The following is a 17,730-nucleotide window of genomic DNA, read 5'->3' on the forward strand; positions in this document are numbered from 1 at the left end:
AGACTCCTGCCCTAGGTGCCAACCTCTCTTACCTATCCTGGAGTTAAACCATCTTTGTGACTGTTACTGAGACTTTCCCCCCTTCGTATAACTGCCATCCATCACATACTGTTGCTGTTGCAAATTCTCCATCGCTTCTATCTGTCTCTCCAACCGATCCATTCGATCTGATAAGATTCGCAGCCAACAGCATTTATGGCAGATATAATCTGCAGTAACCTCTCTTTAAACTCCCACATCTGACAAGAAGTACACATCACTGCAAAGGCAACGTTTGCTCCTTCACAATCTACAGACCCAGAAAATAACACCGTCTTATTCCTCTACAAACTCTGTCCCATAAGTTTAATCAAGAGACATATCTCCAAAAACATATAATCAAGAATGAACCCACTCTACTCGCTATTGTAGCCTTTCTATTGGACACACTTAAAACAACGATTCACTTATCTGTTTCTGTGCTGTGAACTTCACGCAAACAGGTTCCTCCAAGATCAGTTGTGAAATTCGCTGTTTGTTAATTTTCCCAGACGCACTCCGGTGTCCAGCGATACATGAATTCAAACAGCAAAGCCAGTAACTGTGCAGGTTCTCTCTCTCTCTCTCCTGCACTGTCCTCACCATGTGCTTCCTTTGTCTGCTCTTCTCCCTTTTAAACTGATGTTGTTTTGACGTTTTTTTCCAAAGTTCCAAAATAATGCAACAGCATATAAAACAGTAATTGCTGCTCCTGGAATTCGAGGAAATCACCTCCAGCTCCTAAAGTACTGCAATCCTTTTGATCTTTGAATGGAGCCACTGTCTGTGAGCTACACCTGACGTTGAAGGTTCTCTCACAGGAGAGGGTCACCACATTGGCATATGGAATATAATGTGGAGAGACATGAAATTGGAAGATTAGAGGAGCTGAATATTATTTAAATGGAGAAAGACTGCAGCAAGCTGTGGTAACAGAGAATCCCTGTCCTTGAGCTAGTATCCAAGTTCACCAGATAACGGGGAAGGCAAGTAAAACATTGGCCTTTATTTCAACGGGAATGGATTATAAATGACAGAGAGCTTTAGCCAAAACTAAACAAGGCACTAATCAGACCACAGCTGGATCACTGTAAACACTTTTGGATCTGTTATCTGAGGAAAGCTATATTAGGAGCAGTCCAGAGGTGTTCACTACTCTGATCCTGGGCCTTGAGGGGCTGTCTAATGAGATGAAAGTGAGGACTGCAGATGCTGGATATTAGAGTCAAGAGTGTGGACCTGATGAAAGGCCCGAAACATCGATTTTCCTGCTTCTCAGATGCTGCCTGACCTGCTTTTCCAGCACCACACTCCGCTCTCTCTAATGAGAAGAGGGTGAATAGATTAGGCCTGTACTCGTTGGAATTGAGAAGAATGAGAGATGACTTTATTGAAACGTACAAGATTCTTAGAGAGATTGACAGGATAGGTATGGAAAGGCTGTTTCCCCTTGAGGGACGGTCTGGGACCAGCGGGCATAACGTCAGAGTGAGGGGCCATACATTGAAGAATGAGATGAGAAGGAATTTCTGCTCTGAGATAATTTTGTGTCTGTAGGATTCTTTACTGCAGAGGGTTGCTGAGGTCATTAAATGTATTAAGGTTGAGATAGACAGATTTTTAATCACAATGGAATCGAGGGTTATGGGGAAAAGGCAGGAAACTGTATTGAGGATGATCAGATCAGCCCCCTTCCCACTGAATGGTGCAGCAGACTTGATGGGCTGAATGGCCTACCTTAATCATCTGTGGATGCTAAAGATCTGAAAGAAAAACAGAAATTTCTGGAGAAACTCAGCAGGTCTGGCAGCATCTGTGGAGAGAGAAACAAAGTTAATTTTTCAAGTCTAACCCAAAAGGAAATAAATGTGGATATTGTTGGTATGATCTGAAATTATTTTGGGTATCTGCACTGCGGTTCTGACTCAGGTAATCTTAAATCCCAAAGAACATGTGCAGTGAGAGAAACAGCCTTAATGTTTCAGGTTGATGACTTTTTACCAGTATGATCTGAATGAGAGATTTAACAGTTTATAAGTGACTGTGGAGCCAGGGGAAAGCAGTGAGTGGGATTCGGGGATTGGGATGAGGAGCGTATACTCTGTGAAATCTCCAGCTTCTAAAGAAAGGTTATCGACCTGACACATTAGCTGTGATTCATTTCCCACAGATGCTGCCAGCCCTGCAGAGTGATTTACAGTGTTTATTTTTCCAAAAGGGGAATGGAAAGGTGATGTTGTTTTGATTAGCCACCGTGCAATTTGTGCATATGTCTCCTAACCCTCTTCCCGTTTGCTGTTAAGAGCAATGGACTTATCCTGAAACAGGATGTAATTGCTGCTGGTGCCCTGTGCACTCCTGAACAGAACATGAGAAGGTACAAGCTGCAGAGCTTTGACATTAAATCCACTGCGATGCTCAGCAAATTGCTAATTTTTCTTTTCAAGGGATTATATATGCAATGTGTTTTGATTCCTTCTCTTTGCTTGGCAGAATGTTATTTGAAACCATTTGCTTAAGGATCCCACCCCCTTTAAAGAGCAGGAGTATATGGGCAGTGGGGGAATCTGAATAGTAAAGAAAAAATTCTTCTGAAGAAATCCTTCAGAACTCTGCCTGAAATGCACTCTTCAATTCTAATTCCTGTCATGGTTTTGGCTCAGGGAGTACAGACCTTGCCTTTTGTCTGCAGGTGTGCTGTCTGCTTTCTTTTCTCTTGCCTCTCAGCGTTAACTTCGAGAGCTGCTCTCTTCCACCCCTCACCCAATGCTTGCAAACTCTTTGAGCTGTGAGCTTCTCTTTTGTTGTAGTGAAACTGAACTGAATCCGCTTCTTTGAGACATATACTCCCGTGAATACAGGGAAAAGTTTACAAGTCGCTACTTGCAACACCATCTTAGGTACAAAGACACCTAGGTGCAGATTTTTGAATACAAATTCTTAGGAAACACAAGTGTAGAACAGTAAAGAAATAAAATAGCATTTTAGACCTTCAAAAGTACAAAATCATAGTAATAAATTAGAAAAATAAAGAAGTAGTGAAATAAAAAGTTGAGAATAACAATCCTTCCATAATATAATGAGAAAAAAAAGAATTTAAGACAACGTCCACTTAGGCTCTGGACTCAAGGACCTGAACCTCCACCCCCCTCCACTGGAATCCCAGGCTGCACCCACCATGATGATGAAGACAATGCTGCTTGGAGTGATTTTGATCCTCACTCACAATCACGTTTTAGCTGGATCGTTTAAAGTGCTCTCTTCCCGTCAACTACACACCCAGGAAACCAACACAGAATCTGTCAGTTTTACGTCTTCTGGAGACCAAAGTACCTTGAATATGTATGTGAGAGTGGCAAGGCCAGAGAGAGAGAGCACTGGGGAAACGATTGTCCGTATGGAGCCTGTGATATTTAAACAGCATGGGGATTTGCAGTTGCATATCACTGAGCAGCAGCCTCAAACTGAAAGGGGCAAAGTTTAAAGGAGAGGGATAAATTAACCAGGAGTAACTTTGAATATCCTGTAAGGCAGGAATGCTGCCTTCCTTTGGGACATCAGAACAGGGACCTCATTTGGGTAGGTCAGAGGGGAGCAGTATGGCCAGTGCTTTGGGAATAGGGAGCTCATAGCTGACTACACTATCACAAAACAACTTCATTTTGTGCAGAAAGCATTTTCCCAATATCTGTGCAAACGCATTATTTTGTCTTTGAACAAGGCACATGATCACCTCATGTGGACTGATTTAACAGCACTGAGCTATAAACAGCTGAGAGAATTTAAGGATGAGGACTAGTGTTTGCCCCAACTAGACTCCTCCACAATTACATGCATGTGCTCCTGGAGTTAAGGAATTAGCAGAGGTTAGGTTCTCAGTGTCTCTCCCTGCCAGGTTAGTTGCAAATTAAAAACTCCCTCTGTATTATCCAAATCCTGGGAAAACTATTTGCTTTTCAAGATCATGTTCTCCTTTAACTGGGGTCATCTGGATGAACAGTGTTAACCATGAAATCTCTGCTTTATCAAACATTGACAAGGGAAAGTTACTGTAAACAAAAAAGTGCAGAGTGGGTCAGGCATCATCTGTGGAGAGAGGACAAGCTCATGTATCGAGTCTAGATGACGACTTCATCAGAACTCCTATTTGACAGTAGAGTCGCAGGTAGGTAGGATAGAGAAAAGGCATTCGGTATGCTTACCTTAATTGGTCAGAGTATTGAGTACAGGAGTTGGGAGGTCATGTTGCGGCTGGACAGGACATTGGTTAGGCCACTGTTGGAATACTGTGTGCAGTTCTGCTCTCCTTCCGATGTTGAGAAACTTAAAAGGGTTCAGAAAAGATTTACAAGGATGTTGTCAGGATTGGAGGATTTGAGCTATAGGGAGAGGCAGAATAGGCTGGGGCTGTTTTCCTTGGAGTGTCAGAGGCTGAGGGGTGACCTTATAAAAGTTTATAAAATCACAGTCTTAGATACTGTCTTAGATACAGTAAATAGACGAGGTATTTTCCCTGGGTTGGGGGAGTCCAGAACTAGAGGGCATAATTTTAGGGTGAGAGGGAAAGATGTGAAAGAGACCTAAGGGGCAACTTTTTCACACGGAGGGTGGTGTGTGTATGGAATGAGCTGCCAGAGGAAGTGGTGGAGGCTGGTGCAATTGCAACATTTAGAAGGCATTTGGATGGGTATATGAATAAGAAGTGTTTAGAAGGATATGGGCCAAGTGCTGACAAATGGACTAGATTAGATTAGGTTGGGATATCTGGTTGGCATGGATGAGTTGGACCAAAGGGTCTGTTTCCATGCTCTGTGAGTCTATGACCAGGCAGTGTAGGTCTCACCCACAGTTCTGTTGCCTGTTGTGTCAGACATTGGAAATCTGGCTGGAATTTGCTCGATCCAAACTGACTTCACCATGCATTACAGAATTAACAATCTTTGCAAAGACTGCCAAGAATTTAGGTGGCTATGTCACTTTTAATTGGCCCATTGTCATTCCAAAGTAGGTAGCCTTTTGAGTATGCTGGCATGTGATTTTCTGTGTACCCTTTGGCAAGTTCTCTACAGCAGAGCCAGCAGGCATAGAACAATGTCGCAACTGACTAAATCCATCCCATGCCGATCATCAGGAACCGTGAAAGTGTGAGGAGGTAGTCTTGATTACCAACTGGCAGCGAAGTGGCCAAGGGGAATGATGCAGGAATTCCTGCAACTCTCTGGCAGGCCTGGGGTTCTACACTTTACCTACAGCTCCCCCTTCCACCCACCCCCAGTCCTGAAGAAGGGTTACACCCGAAAGGTCAACTTCTGCACCACCTGGTGCTGCCTGGCTTGCTGTGTTCTTCCAGCCTCTTGCCTGTCTACCTTGTGTTAGAATTAGCAGGAAACGTGTGCTGGATCAGACCATCTCACCGCCCCACTTGCCGACTCCCAGAGTCAGTGCTGTGGAATCGGCCCTACTTGCAGTCACACAGGACGGTTTATGTTTTGCCAGTTGGTGCAGGGATGTTCCCCGTTATGCCACCTGACAGTGGCGTGACTCAAATCTTGCTGATTGGCAGCTTTCAAACAGGCTGGGACTGTAACTCAGTGCACCCCATCCCCACTCCCACCTGCTGGATTGGGTGTACCCTTATGGAATTCAATGTCGAGATTAGAGTGGTGCTGGAAAAGCACAGCAGGTCAGGCAGCATCCGAGGAGCAGGAAAATCGACGTTTCGGACACAAGCCCTTCATTGGGAATGTCCGAGGAGCAGGAAGATTGACATTTCAGGCAAAAGCCCTTCATCAGGAATCCTGATGAAGGGCTTTTGCCTGAAACATTGATTTTCCTGCTCCTCGGATGCTGCCTGACCAGCTGTGTTTTTCCAGCACCACTCTAATCTAGACTCTGCTTTCCAGCATCTGCAGTCCTCACTTTTGCCTATGTATAAATTCAATGTCAGTTCCATTCAGCACCCCATTCTCCCCAAGTATAACTTACTGTCTGACACAACAAAATCACATTGAACAGCATTTCCTGTGCCCTTTATGTTTGGTACAATATTTGCAAAGCAGTTTGTCACGGTGTAATCCCAAGATGGGTCTCCCTTCCCAATTATGTAGGTAGACTCTTGTTGGGAAACGATGCTGGAGCGCTCAGTGTCATTTAGACAGCTTAGCCCAGACACATCTTAGAGTTCAGTGTATTCAGGATGATCTCAGGGACTGAGAGATGTGCAAGGGATATTGATCCTGAAGAACAAGGGCTCTACCCCTGAAATGTTAGCTGGCTATGGCTACTCTGTGTGAAACAAACACAGGGTATGCTGGAGAAACTCAGCAGGTCTGGCAGCATTTGTGAAGAGAGATTACACTGACTTTCGAAAGAGCGTCCTGCCCAGTCCCTGCATTTCCCGTGGCCAATCCAGCCTGATCTGCACATCTTTGGATTGTGGGAGGAAACCCACATAGACAGGGAAAACGGGTGTGCAAACTCCACACAGCCAGTCGCTCTGGGGTGAAATTGAACCCGGGTCCCTGGCGCCTTGGGGCAGCTGTGCTAACCACTGAGCTGCACCTGTGAAAGGCAGATTTTTAACTCTACTATCTTCAGCTGGGAGACAGCATCTCTGACAGTGCAGCACTCACTTGGTACTGTGGTCAAAGAGCAGTATGGGTTATACAATCCCCATTCTCAAGAATTTGAACCTCATCCCTTGTAATTGGGAGGGATGATAGAATGTCAGGATTCTGGGCGGAGATTTCTTTTTGATTTCAGCCAAAATATCTGTATCTGGCTGGTGGGGGTGGAATGAATCACTGCTTTTCACAGTCCGGCGAACTCTGCTGTAATACATTCATACCCGAGAACATTGGGAGAAAACAGCATTGCTGTAGCCAGATACCACTGTGCAGCTCCGTGAGCTGGCAGTCTGAACAGAGAATAGGATCCATTGTACAGACCCCTCTAGTATGTCAGTGTAGATTGGGAATTGCTGTTTCCTCTCCTGACATAATGGAGAATGAGAGGGCACACGGATACAAGGTAATTAGCAAAGGAAACAGAAATGGGGAAAGCCTTTGTCCCTCACTCAAAACAAAAGGGAATGAACGGTCTAGAAATGTGGTGGAGGCAGGTCCACTTGAGGCATTCAATAGGGACATTGGATGGTTAATTTAAATAAAAGTGACACTCAGGATTGTGGGGAACGGGCTGGGGAATGGGCCCGAATTTTATTGCTCCTTCAAGGATCTAGTCCAGTCCCAATGGGCTCTTACTGCACTGAGCTGTTAGTGAGAGAGCAGCGAGGAGTTAATGTAATGCAAACTCCCTCGATTAAACTCTTCCCCATGTCGCTTTTCTTTCAAGTCTTCAGAGGACAGTGAGAAGGGGGCTATGTCAGCGCAGTGAGAGCGTGCTGACCAGTTCCCCTCCCACCTTGAAGTGTACCCTGAGGCAGGAGGAGGTGCCAGTGGGTTGGGCATTTCATGTGGAGGCGGGCAATGCAATGACAGCTGCAGTTGGACTGTGACTGTGGGCTGGAGAGAAGCAATCACTTTCCCAGCTTGCAAGGAGAGAGAGAGTGTGTGTGTATGAAGACGGCAGAGGGAGATTACAGACGGTGCTACCGCTGCCTGAGAATCACTGTGTGTACACTGGAGGCTTAATCTTCAGAGAAACCATGGAGGAGGACTGCAATGGTAAGCAGCTTTATCCAAGTTTAACGGGGGAGATCTGGGCCGCAAGGCAACTCGTAAAAACTCACTTCAGAAGGTTAAAATAAAGACTTAGGTTTTGACAATAAATTTGAACAGAATGCCCCTTGCATCTCTCAGTAGCTTGCTTGTAAAGCAGTGTTTATTTTAGAAATGTAGGTTAGATCTCTGCAAGTATCCTCTCTGGATTTTAATTTTCGACTGGCTTAAACTGATTTCGAGTCTTGAAAGTCACCTTTTATTTTACTTGTGCCTGCCGTTCCTGGCACAGGAGGAAAAGAAAAGCTGCTGTTAGTTGTGAATGTATTGAGCTGAAAGGGAACAGCGTGCAGGGAGAGTGTGAGGTTGGCTGGCTGAATGAGCTGAGGCTGTGCATTGTAATGTCTGAGCCTCCACCTCCCTTCCCTTCTCTTTCTCTCTCTCTCTCTCTCTTCACTTCATTTGTCTTGTTTGTTGAGCTGTTTCTGTAGAGTGTGGGGTTGGAACGCGCCCAGACTGTTCTCTGGTGCTGAGAGATCCGCAGCCCTTTCCCCGTGGGGTTCCTGATCTATCCACTGATTGTAATTAGTTCAGCTCCTGCCATCCCACTACACCAAGGAGTTAACCTTTAGGAGGCCTGTGAATTTTTGTTTTGTATGCAAGAAGCATCTTACATCTTTCCTATCAGCTTCAAATTAAGGACAGTGGAAAAATACCCACACAGATTTCATGTTGGCAAAATAAGATTTTTAAAAAATCCCTTGTGTTTAGCAGGAACTTGTTTGATGACTTTGGATGCTGGTCGTTAATATTCCTTCAGACTCCTGTATGTACCGAGTTTCCAGGGTCTGATAATGGGCTGTGAATGGGGCAGAAACTTAGTGTGGCAACATTGTGAGTCCCTTGCACACTTTGCACTTGTAATATGTCACAGACGGAGGGAGGTAATCTCAGTCAGCAAAGCAAAACAGAGGAGGCACTGAGCAAAATGGAGACCAGTCAGTACGGGATAGTGACTGTGTTAAACCACAGGGAACTGGAGCTTTGGCTCATGTCATTGCAGCGTAGCTTGCATTAAAATGGGTCTGAGGTCAGTGGAAAACGCAGGCTTGGTTGGAAAAGTAGCAATTATATGGACAGGTGTCAACAAAAAAATCATACACTATTCCAGAACAGTCTGTTGATGTTCTTGTGGAATTCTAGACGAATGGTCATAAAACCATAGAGATCTACAACACAGACAGAATGCCCTTTGGCCTATCATCTCTATACCGGTCAAAATCGCAACCACTCTAATCCCATCCTACAGCAGGGGGAACATTGGTCTGTCATTTCTCTGCAACTCAGCTGGTCCCAGTATTTCCTCCCAAACCAAAAGAGAAAAGGCTGGAAAATCTCAGCAGGTATGGCAGCATCTGTAAGGAGAGAAAAGAGCTGATGTTTCGAGTCTAACTGACCCTCTGTCAGCTTTGACAAAGGGTCAGTTAGACTCGAAACGTCAGCTCTTTTCTCTCCTTACAGATGCTGCCATACCTGCTGAGATTTTCCAGCCTTTTCTCTTTTGGTTTCAGATTCCGGCATCCGCAGGAATTTGCTTTTCCCCAGTATTTCCTCACTGTCCTGATTATCTTTTCAGACAAGCCGTTTCTTCAGGTTCTTATCCAGGTTCAGTTTAGACAGTCCGACCCCCCAAACAGGCAGGCCGCGTATTCCAGGTCATAGGCTTCTCATTGTATTGGAAAGACAAGTCTCCGATTGCATTTCAGCAATTATCGGAAATCAGCATCTTTTCAACTCTCCCAGTGAGAGCAGTTTCTGTATCAGATTGGAATGTAGGAACAGGGTAAGCCATTCAGCCCCTCCAGCCTGTCCCACCATTCAGGGAGATCATGGCTGATCTGTGGCCTAACTCCATAGACTTGCCTTTGGCCCATATCCCTTAATACCATTACTTAACAATAATTTATCTCTTTCAGATCCAACAAACACAACTTGATCCGTGATCCACTGCTGTTTGTGGTGGAGAGTTCCAAACCTCTCCCACCCTGTGTGTGTGTGGAAGCGCTTCCCAACATCTCTCCTGAACGGTCTGGCCCTGATTCTGACTATGCCCCTAGCTCTAAAATTGCTAACCACTGGAAATAGTAACTACCCTATCTTTTCCTGTTAGGTTTAAATAAATAATCATGATTAGATTCCCTACAGTGTGGAAACAGGCCCATCAACCCAGCCAGTCCACACCGACCCTCTAAAGAGTAATGCACCCAAACCCATTTCCCTCTGTGGGCAAATTGGCATGGTCAATTCACCTGACCTGCACATCTCTTGAAGACTTTGATCAAATCACCCCTTAACCTTCTCAGTTTTGGAGAAGACATACCTGATTTATATAATCTCTCATCATAACCTAACCTCTGAAGTCCCAAGTTTCATTCTTGTAAACTTGCTTTGTACTTACTACAAGGTGAATCTGTCCTTTCTGAGGTGTGGTGCACAGTTCTGTTCCAAGTGGGGACTAACTGAGGGGTTTGTATAACTGCATCATAACCTCTCCATCTCTGTAGTCCAATCCTCGCGATATAAGGGCCAGCATTCTGTTAGCTTTCATGATTATTTTCTGCACCTGGTCATGGCATTTAAAAGATTGATGCTCCTGAACTCCCAAATCTCTTTGGATATCTGCTGGGTTTAACTTCATTCCATCTAGAAAATACCCCGATCTGTCCTTTTTCCTTCCAGAATGGATAGCCGCCATAACTTGGGGTTCACATTGAAAACCATCTGTTATAGTTTTGCCCATTTACCCCTGTGTAATTTTATGCTGTTATCTACACTGTCTACAATGTCACCTAACTTTGCTTCATCAATGACGTTCCCTCCATCTTAAGGTCAGAAGTGGAGATGTTTGCTGATGATTGCACAATATCCAACAAGATCTGGACAATATCCAGCCTTGGGCTGACAAGTGACATGTACCCTTCATGCTGCACAAATACAAGGCAGTGACTATCTCCAACAAGAGACAATCTAATCACTGCCCCTTGATACTTAATGGTGTTCCTTAATCGCCCACTATCAACTCCTTGGGGTTACCATTGACTAGAATCTCAGTTGGTCTCACTGCATAAATATGGGTCAAAAGCTAGGAATAATGTGGTGAGTAACACATCTCTTTACTCCTCAAAGCCTGTCTACCATCTACAAGGCACAAGTCAGGAGTGTGATGGAATGCTCCCCACTTGCCGAGATGGCTGCTGCTCCAACAACACTCAAGAAGCTTAACACCATCCAGGACAAAGCAGCCGCAGCTTGACTGGTACCACACCCACAAGCACCCACTCCCTCCACCACCCACTCTCAGCAGCAGCAGTCTGTACTATTTAACAAGATACACTGCTGAAATTCACCAAATATTCTCAGGCAGCACCTTCCAAACCCATGACCACTTCCATTTAGATGGACAAGGGCAGCATGGGAACACCTCCCCCCTACAAGTTCCCCTTCAAACCACTCACCATCCTGACTTGGAAATATATCATCGTTCCTTTACTGTCGCTGGATCAAAATCCTGGAATTCCCTCCCTAAGGGCATTGGGGTTCTACCCATAGCACATGGACTGCGGTAATTCAAGAAGGCAGCTCATCCCCCACCTTCTCAAGGGGCAACTAGGGACGGGCAATAAATACTGGGCCCAGCCAGTGATGCCCATGCCCCATGAGCGATTATTTTAAAAAAGGCTGTTTAGATTAGATTACTTACAGTGTGGAAACAGGCCCTTCGGCCCAACAAGTCCACACCGACCCGCCGAAGCGCAACCCACCCATACCCCTACATTTACCCCTTACCTAACACTACGGGCAATTTAGCATGGCCAATTCACCTGACCCACACATCTTTGGACTGTGGGAGGAAACCCACGCAGACACAGGGAGAATGTGCAAACTCCACACAGTCAGTCGCCTGAGTCGGGAATTGAACCCGGGTCTCAGGCGCTGTGAGGCAGCAGTGCTAACCACTGTGCCACCCACAATGACCTCACCTATTCTAAGGTCATTAGATTGAATTTTACAGGGTATTAGGGTAGATTAGATTCCCTACAGTGTGGAAACAGGTCCTTCAGCCCAATAAGTCCACACCTATCCTCCGTAGTGCAACCCACCCAGACCCATTTACCCCTGACTAACGTACCTAACACTATGGGCAATTTAGCATGGCCAATTCACCTAACCTGCACATTTTTGGATTGTGGGAGGAAAACAGTGCCCCCGGACGAAACCCATGTAGAACGTGTAAATTCCACACAGACAGTCACCCAAGGTGGGAATCGAACCCGGGCCTCTGGCACTGTGAGGCAGCAGTGCTAACCACTGAGCCACTGTGCCATTAGGGTTTCTGTTATTTATAAACCATGTAATTTGTAAACCTCAATGAGGTAATGAGCAGACACATCAGTTTAAAGATCAGATCAATGTTTTGAGGAAAGGTCACTTGACCTAAAACATTAACTCTGATTTCTCTCTGCAGACGCTGCCAGACCTGCTGAGTTTTTACAGCAATTTCTGCCTTGGTTTGTGATTTACAGCATCCACAGTTCTTTTGATTTTTACCAGGGAGAGCTGCCCTGTTTGCAGAATTGTCACGGTGTAGAAGGAGGCCATTTGGCCCATTGTGTCTGTTCCTTGCACCAATGCTGTGGGAATCTTTTATGTTGACTTGAGAGAGTAGGCAGGGCTTCAGTTTGGCAGCTCCTCCACAGGGCAGCCCCTCCTAAATTGCAGCAACCTCTTAGTTCTTGACAGGTCCACCTACCTGGGAAATGGGCTAGATTGTCCCAGCATGCAATGTGAGCCTTTAACATTCTGATGGAGAAGTGAGATGGCTAGCCATGGTCAATACCTTTGTCGTGGGGTGAATGAAGAATCATATCCTTGCAGAGGCGAATCTTGTCTTTATACCGAGTTAAAAAGTTCAGGATCCTTGTAGGAGGCAAACTTCCATAGCTGCTGTCAGTCGATGTGGAGCTGGAAAAGTACAGCAGGTCAGACAGCATCCGAGGAGCAGGAAAGTCAATGGTTATGTCCGAAATGTGCTATTTTTTTCAGTTACACATCTACTGATTCTAGCTTCTGCAGTCCTTGCTGTCTCCAATAGCTGCTGCCTCAGCTCTGCTATCCTGACCAACCCTGCAGCACTGGAAGTGGTTATAATAAGACCATAAGGAATAGGAGTGGAAGTAAGGCCATTCGGCCCATCGAGTCCACTCCACCATTCAATCATGGCTGATGGGCATTTCAACTCCACTTACCTGCATTCTCCCCTTAGCCCTTAATTCCTCGTGACATCAAGAATCTATCAATCTCTGCCTTGAAGACATTTAGCGTCCCGGCCTCCACTGCACTCTGTGGCAATGAATTCCACAGGCCCACCACTCTCTGGCTGAAGAAATGTCTCAGCATTTCTATTCTGAATTTACCCCCTCTAATTCTAAGGCTGTGTCCACGGGTCCTAGTCTCCTCGTCTAACGGAAACAATTTCCTAGTATCCATCCTTTCCAAGGCATATATTATCTTGTAAGTTTCTATTAGATCTCCCCTCAATCTTCTAAACTCCAATGAATACATCCCAGGATCCTCAGCCTTTCCTCGTATGTTAGACCTACCATTCCAGGGATCATCCGTGTGAATCTCCGCTGGACACGTTCCAGTGCCAGTATGTCCTTCCTGAGGCATGGGGACCAAAACTGGACACAGTACTCCAAATGGGGCCTAGCCTGAGCTTTATAAAGTCTCAGTAGCACAACGGTGCTTTTATATTCCAACCCTCTTGAGATAAATGTCAACATTGCATTCGCTTTCTTAATCACGGACTCAACCTTCATGTTTACCTTTAGAGAATCCTCGACTAGCACTCCCAGATCCCTTTGTAATTTGGCTTTACGAATTTTCTCACCATTTAGAAAGTAGTGTATGCTTTTATTCTTTTTTCCAGACTACAAGACCTCGCATTTGCTCACATTGAATTTCATCAGCCATTTCCTGGACCACTCTCCCAAACTGTCTAGATCCTTCTGCAGCCTCCCCACTTCCTCAGCACTACCTGCCTGTCCACCTAACTTCGTATCATCGGCGAACTTCGCTAGTATGCCCCAGTCCCTTCATCCAGATCATTAATATATAACGTGAACAGCTGCGGCCCCAACACTGAACCCTGCGGGACACCGCTTGTCACCGGCTGCCATTCTGAAAAAGAACCTTTTATCCCAACTCTCAGAGAGCCAATCCTCAATCCATGCCAGTAGCTCACCTCGAATACCATGGGCCCTCACCTTACTCAGCAGCCTCCCATGTGGCACCTTATCAAAGGCCTTTTGGAAGATAGACCACATCCACTGGGTTTCCCTGGTCTAACCTACTTGTCACCTCTTCAAAGAATTCTAGCAGGTTTGTCAGGCATGACCTCCCCTTACTAAATCCATGTTGACTTGTTTGAATCCGACTCTACTCTTCCAAGAATTTAGAAACCTCATCCTTAATGATGAATTCTAGAATTTTACCAACAACCGAGGTTAGGCTAATTGGCCTATAATTTTCCATCTTTTGTCTTGATCCTTTCTTGAACAAGAGGGTTACAACAGCGATCTTCCAATCATCCAGGACTTTCCCTGACTCCAGTGACTTTTGAAAGATCTCAACCAACGCCTCCGCTATTTCCTCAGCCACCTCCCTCAGAACTCTAGGATGTAGCCCATCGGGGCCAGGAGATTTGTCAATTTTAAGACCTTTTAGCTTTTCTAGCACTATCTCTTTTGTAATGGCAACCATACTCAACTCAGCCCCCTGACTCCCTTTAATTGTTGGGCTATTACTCATGTCTTCCACTGTGAAGACTGACGCAAAGTACTTATTAAGTTCTCCAGCTATTTCCTTTTCTCCCATCACTAGGCTTCCAGCATCAGTTTGAAGTGGCCCAATGTCTACTTTTGCCTGTCGTTTGTTTCTTACGTATTGAAAGAAACTTTTACTATCATTTCTAATATTACTGGCTTGCCTACCTTCATATTTGATCCTCTCCTTCCTTATTTCTCTCTTTGTTATCCTCTGTTTGTTTTTGTAGCCTTCCCAATCTTCTGATTTCCCACTGCTCTTGGCCACTTTATAGGATCTCTCGTTTTCTTTAATACATTTCCTGACTTCCTTTGTCAGCCATGGCTGTCTAATCCCTCCCCGGATAATCTTTCTTTTCTTGGGGATGAACCTCTGTACAGTGTCCTCAATTATACCCACAAACTCCTGCCATTTTTGCTCTAGTGTCTTCCCTGCTAGGCTCTGCTTCCAGTCTATTTTTGTCAGTTCCTCGCTCATGCCCTCATAATTACCTTTATTTAACTGTAACACCATTACATCTGATTTTGCCTTCTCTCTTTCAAACTGCAGACTGAACTCTACCATATTATGATCGCTGCTTCCTAAGGGTTCCCTTACTTTAAGATTTTTTATAAAGTCTGGTTCTTTACATAGCACTAGGTCCAGAATAGCCTGCTCCCTTGTGGGCTCTGTGACAAGCTGTTCCAAAAAGCCATCCTGTAAGCATTCCATGAATTCCCTTTCTTTGGATCCACTGGCAACATTATTTACCCAGTCCACCTGCATATTGAAGTCTCCCATGATCACCGTGACCTTGCCTTTCTGACATATGCTTCTTTAATCTTTGGTAAAAGTGCACTATCTCTCCCTGAATCATCAGCAGTGTGCTTTGGCTCCGCAGCTACGTTCTCACCTTTTTTTGTAGACATGTATTCCTTAGGTTATTAATCGCCCTTTAATTACAGACACGCCAACCAGACAAATGCATTTGCCAACTCGGATTAACAAGACTCGCTTTCCTGTTTATTCTTTGAGAAAGTTTGTTCCTGGTTTGTTTGCAGTCAGACAGTCCTCCCACCCTGCAGGGTTGGGCAGTGAGCTCTACAATGAAATGTTAGACTGGGCTGGGTTGGGTGAATTCCCATTGTGTTTTTTGGTCATTGTCCCTCCTCTCTTGGAAGTAGGGAGGGGGGTGGGTCACAGAGATCGACAGCACTGAGGATGGCCTTTTGGCCCATCGACTATGTGTTGGTCATAGACAATCACCTAACTATCCTAATTCCAATTTCTGTTGCTTCGTGAATGTTCTGAGGGTTTCTGTCTCAACAACCCTTCCAGGCACGGAGTTCCAGGTTCAGACCTAAAGGTAACGTCACCATGACCATACCAGACCATAGTCCTGCCCTTTCATTAGAGCGCACGAAAGATATGACTGGTGGTAGTTTAACGTGAGGGTCACTACACCTCAGACAAGGGTGGAGAACCAAAAGGACAGTCCTTCATGATAGCCTCAGCTGGTTCAGGATTTGAACCTAGGCTGTTGGTGTCACTCTGTTTCAGTAGCCAGCCATCCAGCCAACTGAGCTAACCAGGCCCACCACCCTCTGGGTGAAAGCATATTTCCTCACGTTCCTTCTAAACCTGCTGCCCCTTACCATAAATCTGTGAACCCCTTCCCCACGCCACTGATGCCTGCACCATGGGGAAAAGTTTCTTCCCGACTCCCCTGCCTGTGCCCCTCATAATTCTGTACAAGTCCCCTCTCAGTCTGCACTGCTCTGAGGAAAACAAAACCCAGTGTATCCAATTTCTCTTCATAATTAAAACTTTCCAGCTCAGGTCGTTTCCAGGTATAGTCAGTCCATCCAGAATGCGACGGCTGTGTTCTCCTGCACCCGTGATTTGTAAAAAATCATGCTTTAGAAACAGTGTGTAAAGTGTTGGCGATGTAATCACGTTACAGCCAACACACGCCTTAAAATTATACACTTTACCAGCAGCATCCCAATTCGTCAATCATGTTACAACAAATTCGCATTGAGGAAACACGCATTAAAGCAGATCAACCTGTCTAACCTCCTGTGCATCCTCTCCACTGCGATCATATCATTAACCGGGTGGCACAGTGGCTCAGTGGTTAACACTGCTGCCTCACGGTGCTCAGGACCCAGATTTAATTCCAGCCTTGGGTGACTGTCTGTGTGAAGTTTGCACATTCTCCCTGTGTCTGTGTGAGTCTCCTCCCACTGTCCAAGCATATGCAGGTTAGGGTGGATTGGCCATCCTAAGTTGCCCAAACTTTTCAGGGATGTGCATGGGAAAAACAGAGATGGGGTGGTTCTGGTTGGGAGACTCTTTAGAGGGTCAGTGTGGGCTGATTGGCCTGCTTTCACACTGTGGGGTTCAATGATTCTAAATCAGGAGAGCTTAAAAATATACGCTGAGGTCCTCCTGTGTGTGCGCTCCACACGTCATTGGATGGGCCAGAGATTCAAGAAAACAGTTTGCTTGTTAGTGCCTGTTTATATTCTCCTTGAGAACAGTAGTGGTGGACTTTCTTGAATATAGATGAATGTGTGTAAAAAAAATAACGTAACAGGAAACTAATAGCGTGCAACCCTTTAGGTCTGTTCTGTTGTTGGATCATTTGCAAATGTCACTTTGACATATTGACTCCACCTGGCCTTGTCGAGTCCCCTTGGCTCACTTTATTGATCTCCCAGCCCGTGGGCCAACAGTCCATGGAGTCTAGCTTCAGTCCATGGTTAAATATAGAGTCGATGTGGATGTTCCAGACAGGCCAGCCTGCACTCCCGTGGGCTGGATGCTGAGTGGGAGGCATTTATTGCAGCAGTTGGCACCTTGTTGTGGGAACACTCGCTGTTAAAGGTGTCAAACTCAGGAATGCTGGGATTTTGACCCATGACTCCTGGAGAAAACCAGGTTTGACTGTCCCGACCCCAAGGATATCCAGAAACTTCAGCCCCCCCATCCCGCTACCCTACACCACACCACCTGTTCTGTTTGCATTGTATACCCTTCTTATTTAATTGGTTACACTATTTGCAGTTACTGTCAGACCCTGTGAAGTGGTGGGGAATGGAAATGAGCTGATGGTGTTTCCCACTGTATCACCATTGCTTGGGAGCCCGGAGTGTCCATAGTGACG

General features: G+C 45.5%; 1 protein-coding gene across 6 annotated transcripts in view; it reads left to right on the plus strand.

Annotated features, from left to right (window-relative positions):
- lzts2a (leucine zipper, putative tumor suppressor 2a) overlaps positions 1-17,730 on the plus strand; it is a 213,285-nt gene that overhangs the window by 100,201 nt on the left and 95,354 nt on the right. For 2 of the 6 annotated variants that reach the window (XM_060842262.1, XM_060842260.1), the window contains exon 1: positions 7,535-7,703. The exons of the other annotated variants lie outside the window; for them this stretch is intronic. The gene's annotated coding sequence lies outside the window, so the exon portion shown is untranslated. Of the gene's footprint in view, positions 1-7,534; positions 7,704-17,730 lie in introns of those variants that run through there. 6 annotated transcript variants of the gene reach the window in all.

This window comes from Hemiscyllium ocellatum, chromosome 22, assembly GCF_020745735.1.
Source record: "Hemiscyllium ocellatum isolate sHemOce1 chromosome 22, sHemOce1.pat.X.cur, whole genome shotgun sequence".
Classification (NCBI taxonomy): Eukaryota; Metazoa; Chordata; class Chondrichthyes; order Orectolobiformes; family Hemiscylliidae; genus Hemiscyllium; species Hemiscyllium ocellatum.